This window comes from Convolutriloba macropyga, chromosome 15 (assembly GCF_964194025.1).
Source record: "Convolutriloba macropyga chromosome 15, txConMacr16.3, whole genome shotgun sequence".
NCBI classification, from domain to species: Eukaryota; Metazoa; Xenacoelomorpha; order Acoela; family Convolutidae; genus Convolutriloba; species Convolutriloba macropyga.
Genome location: NC_134482.1, coordinates 7,093,352 through 7,101,899, shown reverse-complemented (window position 1 = coordinate 7,101,899; position 8,548 = coordinate 7,093,352).

Sequence of the window (8,548 nt, the reverse complement as noted above, 5' to 3'; positions counted from 1 at the left end):
CAGGTCTAAACATTTTTCCAACTGAAAAATCAAGGCTTTACTGAGGTTATTTTGTACAGAAGTTCAGTTTCTTGTACAGGTTACTTTGTATTTTAATCGTTTCAGATAATTCATCTTACAAGGGCTTTTTTGCGTTTTGCACCTTTTCAAACATAAACCGATAAATGTCGGACTAATTGCCCTTGAACGAGAGGCGAGGCAGTGTAATTCAGGTATGTAGCCTAGATAAATTCTTTTTTTTATAGGTTTGAAATTATTTAACCATGAACGGAGGGATTCGCACCACGCACCTCCTCTTCCTTCACTAGAAACGCTGCCCACTAGGCTATCCTAAGGAAGGACGAAAGCGAAAAAAAGCCACAAAAGAAGTAAAAGGAGCCCAGAAGAAAATTGCAAAAACAGTCCAACAAAAAATTTGCTTAAAAAATGCACAACACGTTTACAATAAATGCTACGAACTGCATTCGAGAGCAATTAAAAACATTGGAGAGCAGTTTTTAATCTCCCGTCTGGATCAGACGACCAAATGCAACCACTGCTCTATCGCTGACCTATGACTAGGGACGTTTTACAACAACCAATTTGTTTTAACGGCCAAAAACTTGTCAGCTTATTTTGGTTTTAAGGTTTTGCAATTTTGTTTTGTAGCTGTATATCCAGAGCAGTTTTTTTTGCGATGCAAAATAGTTCTCAAACACTTTGAAATGTTTAGTTCCGTCAACGTTAATTTTTACGGGGATCACTAACGGTAGCACAACACGGGTGCTCTTATGTTTTTGCTGATAGGCTGTTTTGTGTTTGCGGATCGAATATGAGTCTTTAAATTTTAGCGTACTCTACTCGTTTTCTCTTCAACGCTGCTCTCAACAGGTCTAAACTTTTTTCCAAGCGAAAAATCAAGGCTTTACTGAGGGTATTTTGTACAGAAGTTCAGTTTCTTGTACAGGGTACTTTGTATTTTATTCGTTTCAGATAATTCATCTTACAAGGGCTTTTTTGCTTTTTGCAATTTTTCAAACATAAACCGACAAATGTCGAACTAATTGCCCTCGAACGACAGGCGAGGCAGTGTAATTCAGGTATGTAGCCTAGATAAATTCTTTTTTTTATAGGTTTGAAAATAGTTAACCATGAACGGAGGGATTCGCACCACGCACCTCCTCTTCTAGGCTATCATAAGGAAGGGCGAAAGCGTGAAAAAGCCTTATAAGAAGTAAATGGAGCGCAGAAGAAAAGTGCGAAAACAGTCCAACAAAAGTTTGCTTAAAAAATGCCCAACACGTTTACAATAAATGCTACGAACTGCATTCGAGAGCAATTAAAAACATTGGAGAGCAGTTTTTAATCCCCCGTTTGATCGGACGACCCAATGCAACCACTGCTCTATCGCTGACCTATGACTAGGGACGTTTTACAACACCCAATTTATTTTAGCGGCCAAAAACTTGTCAGCTTATTTTGGTTTTATGGTTTTGCATTTTTGTTTTTTAGCTGTATATCCACAACATTTTTACTGTTGCAATACAAATTCGGTCTAAAAGAAATTAATATTCTTAGAAATTGAATGTAAAAATTATTTCCTTAATACGATTTATGCAAGATTCAATTAACTTATATTAATTTGCTGCTTAAGTAATTTGCTGAAAAAGTTGATTTACTTCGCAAGAATATTTTTCAAGACAAGACAGAATAAAAATTTACTACTCCAGAATTTTTAAATTACAACAGGCATCAACGCGTTTTTTACTGATTAATTCAGGTTATTTTTGAAATAGTTTGCCGAGTTAGAGATGTAATTTCGTTGTCTCGGGGATTTGTTGCTGAGTGAGTATTGTATTACTGTTTTGGTCGCTTTGTATTCCTTGACTATGAATATCACTGTAACTAAAACCATGATAATATCTGTGACGTAATTGTTTGCCAAGACTACAGAAACGGATAAAAAGGCTTTAGAACTAAGGCTAGGTTATTAAATTTATTCCCTACTACGCAAGCTTAGCTTCAAAAAGTTTTATTGGCAATTGTTTCGCGTAGTCAATTCTTATGGATAATTCTTTAATTGGTAAAGAGAAAGCACAATCTTTCCTCTAGTAAATCTTAAAATCATTACTCGGTTTATTATGATATGAAGAGGTCAAATTGTTGCACCATACTTAATTGTTTCAACTTACGGTTTGCTAGGTACACACAAATAGTTCAATTTGCCTTGCTTGATCAATTTAAATGTTTTACCATAGGAAATTTAAGTTGCCCATGCCAATTACAATTTAATTGTACCTTTGCAAAAATTTTAAGTCCTCTCATTGAATACAGAGTGGTGTAATTTGTTCACCGTTTGCAATATTATAAAAGCTGATAATAGAAAACAAAACATGCCTTCAATTTGATCTCTCGAAATTGGACATTTTTGATGGAGATATTACAACCTTTGTGATGATATTAATGAACTTACAGTTGATTGGGAGCATCGCTCGCGCCATTTGCCATTTGCCATCAACACATTTACTCTCTTTTTTCAATACTAAGCACGTTTTTATTGTGTTGAAGTAGGTCTCGCAGCACTGTTTGAAGGCTTTTGTCATCTTGCCACTGCCCTGACACGAGCAGAACGTTTTAATGCCACCTGAAAAGTAGTGAAATGTCATATTAGACTGTAGACATGCTGACTACGTCACGGATCCAAAGTGACTGTGTCATTGTGCAAAAAATGGACAAAGTGCCACAAGATAAATACCAGAATAAGTGGAATGCAGCAGTTTATGTCAAACAAAAGGGAAGTCAAATGCGGTGAAAGCAGTTTGAAAAACAAATCTTTCGTTTCTATAGATACGTTTTTAGCGCGTTAATTTTGTTTGCCACACTGAAATGCGTTAAATTTTATAAAGAAATTAATATAGTAACTCTGACAACCCGGACATGGGTCTCAAATTACCCATGCGCCAAAATTAAGTCTGTGTAGCGTAACACAATCTTTTTGTAGCTTATAACTGATAACTAATATAGTAATAAATATGCTGTTTAAACTTAAACCAGTTTGTAGTTAACAGCCACAAAACCCACTTAGCTCAGTGCTTACGACTTTGTATGTAAATTGAATGTTACAATTACCCAAGTGAAAATTCGAAACGCAGATTAAGCAAATCTTGTAGGCGAGGGTTAAGCTGAACATACTATTTTTAACTCTTCAATTTTTAATCGAAAATCAATCCTAGCCACTGTAAATTGGGACATGAGCAGAGCAGTGGACCTCCACGAAAAACAGAATGACTTTAGTCTGATTCAGAGCTGATTTACACTTTGTCACCGGCATCCGGGCGCTGCAACAAAATTAGCAGAAAAAAACCTAGCATTACGAAAACTAGTTTCACATTAGGCATGTTTTGAGAGCTCAAACTGCAAAACGATACGAAGTATGTCGCATTAGGAAGCCTGATAGTTTTAACAGACTCGAAAGGTCTGCTGGAAGACAAGTCTAAGGTGAAATTGTTGTATTTTCACACATTGCAGTAAGAGAAACAAAAGTTTTTGACAACTGCTCAACTCTGTCAACCATTAAATGAACCTATTAACACTTTCTTAAAAAATGGAAAATATTTTAGCAAAAAAGGAAAAATCCTCAACTTACCTTGAGTGTTAAAATTTCTTTTAATTACAGAAACCTCAGAAAAATAGAAATGTCAGGAGTTTTGCCTCCTGGTAGGTCATGAAACGAAGTCCAATGTTTGCCCATCACAGTTATTTGCTCAGCTGCATTTTTCCTGCTGTTTGTTACAAAATTTCTTTCGATGTGGTTTTTGAAAAAAAAGAATTTTGATGCAACAAAAGCAGTGTCCTTTCACATCATCAAAGTTCACTTGATCAAGCCGTTCAGGCTCGGACACAATGTTAAGTGGGAGGCAAATTCATGTCCTTCTGCTTAACGTGCTGACTGTCTTACGGGGACCAGCCTCAAAGCTAGTCCTTTTTAGCTCGAATTTTTTTTCTCAAACATTTGTTTAAGACCTCATTTAGTATAATATTTGCCCCAATTTTTTTGTTCATTTTTGGCATCAAAATTTTCTCATTTGACATTTCAATTTTTTGGACTCCTTGATAAATTGGGTCAAAATTTTAGAAATTCAATATCAAATTTTTGGAACGTTTTTCTTATTTTGTTAAGTTTTTTTTTACATGCTTGCATTTGTCGATTGAATGGTCTGTACAGAACATAACAGCTGAATTTGTGACTTCTGTTACTTCTGTTTGTTTGCGCATTATATTATCCCACGGATGCTTGATCAAACGGAACTATAAAAATTAGAAAAAAATCAAATACTGCGTGCGGCGACTTTTCTTCACCCCCAAATTTGAATTATCTCTTCTCACAGGCGTTTTTGGAAGGAAATCTCCAGTTGAGATTTCAATTTTTCACTATTTTTTCGTCGCATGCAAAGTCTCATAAAAAGTTGCCATCAAGTTGAGGAGATTGCTACAATTTTTATACCCTGGGTCCTTAGTTAAAGAAATGCAATCAAGCAGGGCCCTTACCGCGCCATCTAAGTGTTTTTTTTAATTTATTAGCATTTACGTGACCATATGCACAACAAGCATAGCTCGTTATCACATCTAACGAAAACAAAAAATGCCGGCAGAATTCATTCTCAATTTTTGAAAACAAACGGTTCTAAAATCATTCAGGTCGACTATTATCTGAAAACTTTAGCGTGACTACATCTAATTACGATTTCAACGAGCAAAATCATCTTTTTTGGATATTCCCTATTTGTCTATCGGAGAACCGGAATTGAGTCGGAGAGCTTTTCAGCGCTGAACCAGCACATTTCAAGAGTAAAAATCTTAATTCAGTTCTGAAACATTGTATCTCCAGATTATTTTATGTTTCTTTATGTGCAGTATTTTTCATTATAATTATATTGAGGTCATAGAGGTCGCCCAGGCTAAAATCATCTTGCATAGGCTGAAAATTACTCATGCCCCAAAATTAAGTCTGAACAGAGTAATATCAAACTTTTGTAGCTTTTAACTAGTAATTAATATAGTGTTATGCAAACTATTTATGTTTAGGCTGGTTTGTAGGCAATTACAACAAAGCGCATTTAGCTCAGTGGCTACAACTTGCTACGCAAAAAAATGTTATAAGTACCCACGCGGAAGTTCGAATCGCATATAAAGCAAACCTTGTTGGCAGGCGTTAAGTTGAACATATTATTTTTCATGAAGTAAATTTTACTCAAAAATCAGACTGGCCAGTGTAAATAGTGACATGAACAGAGTACTGGCCATCCCAAAAAACAGATTGTGTTTAGACTGATTCAGCGCTGATTTGCTCTGCCACCAACCTCCGGGGACTCAAGGAGAGGACTATGCGCCATTAGAGCAAAAGTAGTTCCTTGTGAAACTGCTCGCAAGATATCTAGGAGGAAAAAAAGCTGAGTAAATAGTAGATTGTTTGCTATTTATGATCAACAGAAATATTTGGAGCAAGGAAAAAAAACATTTGAATGCATTGTGTTTTCAATTATTGACAGCTTAAATGCATCAAATCAAACAAAAACTGCCGAAACCAGAATTGACCTCTAACATATTTAATCAAAGTCATCATTTTCTTTCTGGACGGCATGTAAAGGAGATTGCTGGAATAATAACCCTTTCAGTTGAACGCAGCAACAATAAAAAAGAAACTTTATATTTGAAACTTTGTTCAAACATCGTTTTCTCACTTAATTTAAAAATTTGCGTGTTTGGTCACGCAGCAAATTAACTCGTTTTCTTTTGCTCAACATCGTGCTATTTGGCGCGGTAAATCACCACTAGTTTTTTACTTCAAAAACATCCAAAAGTATAAAAAATGGGAAGAACAGCCGCAAAGTGTAAACGAAAAACTTAGAATTTACTTTAAGTAAAATTGGACTGAAGAAACAGCCAGCTAACCTCTCTAGAAACTATTTATTCTTTTTTTTGTTTAAGTTATATTTTTCCATGATAGCTCTCGAAAAGTTGCCACTTCAATACATATAATCCCATCAGTTTTTTGTTAGCAATAAAAAAGCATTGAGCGATACTTGAGCCAAAATATTGCGCTTCCTTAGCGATTTTCTTGCACCCACTATTTTAGTTGTCTCTCAAAAACAGGCATGCATTTTTTTCGTTTTCCCTCTCTTAAATTTTGCTCTACATATCAACTCAATTATACTGTAAGTTTCAAAAGCTGAAAACACGTCTACTCGATACTTCTTTTTGCGTCAAAAACTAATAGATTACCAATTCTCAAGCACTCATCTTCGGTTGTGCGAAACAGATAGGAATCGAAAATCATTCGTACGAAAATGACTAGTAAAAACCAATACTTGTCTCCAAGTCGTAGAATCACACAAACACACACATGCACACACACACACACACACACACACACACACACACGCAAACATACAAAAACAGGCACCAACACAAGAATATTTGTAAAAATATTAATGGATGCGTCATGTTGATCGGATTTCGTCAAAAAACTTTAAGATTTGTCATCCAAGTTCCGCTTCAATGAGCAAAATTATGAGAAAAAAGGTACCGTTTTCCAAAACTTAAGTCTAGATAAGAATCCAGAATTCATTTAAACTGAAAAAACCCCTTTTTGATAATTTTCGTCATAAGCAATTTGCTATCTTTTCAAAATTTAGAGTGGTTGATTGTTGATATTGAATACAAAGAGAAAATATATTGTTCTGTATCACGACGAGGATATATAGAACCAGGAAAAATTATGGCTTCTTTAATCACAAATTTCACGGTTTTACCTGTCTGCGTGATTGTCTCAATACTGCAATTTTCTTTAGCTAAAACATACAAAGTGATTAGTGAAATAAACTGACAAAGCATAATTTGGCAAGAAAAAAAATGAAAGTCAAAACAATATAAGTCTTCAGCGCTTTGTTAAGTTGTGTTTTCGTAATGAGTCTAGCCCGAAAAGAAATAGAAACTCTGAAAATTATGCATTTAGGTTTTTGTTTTCTGTTTTTTGTATCTCGGCGATAATTTTCATCTTTACAATCAGTTGCAAATTATTGCATTAGTTTCTTTTAAATTTTGTTGGGCATTTTTTTTATCAACGAAGGCAATGGTTCAAAGTAGTAACATAAAATGACTTAATTCAGACAAATGCTCTCGAGCTACCAGTAATCAGTCGGTATTGGTTGTGGCTAGCTCAAGTACTTGGTATATAGTGTGGGATTAGGAAGATGTAAGGTGGCAAGGGTCGTCTAACATCTTTCTTTGTAATTTAGAAATCTGACTCCTTGGCAAATTTTGTAACAGTTGAACAATTAGAACCTGTAAACACTGGACCTATGCCACAACCCAGTGTCCTTCGATTACATTGTGTGTTGTTATGTTGCACGATACTAAAAGTAGCACGGGCCCTTGGGGGGCATAAGTGCCATGTGCCCACTAAGATGGGGGCAGCTAAAATAGCTTCCAAAGCTCTTCGAGCTTCTCAGACTCTTAGTATTAGCCCATTTTACCAGTTTCTCACGGTCTAAATATTTTTAAGCTGAAAATCGAATTCAATCGCTCAAGCGAGCAATTTCATTTCCTTAACATGTACTAGGCAAAAATAAAATGCGGTCAAGCGAAAATTTGGTACAGAAAAGAAAAATCATTTTCTATTTTCTATACTTTGTTATAGAAAATAGACAGAAGTTTACAATAATTGATTCAAAGTTTGCTATTTGAGAGCAATCAAATGAGAAATTGTGACACAAAAACATTAGAATAGTAAATATCAATTTAGCTATTCGTGAGCAATCATATTTTCTTCATGCGAACTTCCATCCCTTTTTGTGTTTGGAAGCAAACATGAATCCCTCCAGATTGTTTATCCAAACAAAAGCTGAAAAAACTTCAAAGCAAAATTTTTGGCTGTATAATTGCTCCTGATGTTGTTGTAAGAGTGAATAACTGTTGAATAGGAATAAAAACGACCAACGTCGGATGATTTGCTCTCGAACTAAAGGTGGGAGCAACTTAGCGGGACGGGATGCGGCAATGTGTGGGTGCAAACAGTTTCTTAACCACTAAACTACAAAAACGTTAATTCATTCGTGTCTGCTATTTTTATTTTAGCTACAAGCTTTTTTCAGAAAACTATCAAATTCAATCTCACATAAACCGAAATTGAAGCGTAAAAAGATTATTCAAGAAATCACAGAATATTCTAGAAAAAAAATGTTCAAGCAGTAATTTTGCATAAAATTTGACACACGAATTATTAATAATTGTTTAAGAATTCGATCGAGAGCGATTGAAAATCAGTTTGAATATAAATGTCGTTGGTAAAAATTCCGCTTGTTTTATAAGCTTCAGTTTTATAGCTTCACTCTTTTCACAACCTTTCAATGACAACTTAACCTTCAATTACTTTTACATCAGACTCGGTTAAAAACAAAGCTCGCTGCGTAACTCATCCACTTCTATGAAATGTGCTATGAAATTAATGCAATTGTGGAAAACATTGACAAGAAGCGCTACGTGCAATCGTTACAAAATTCCGTCACTG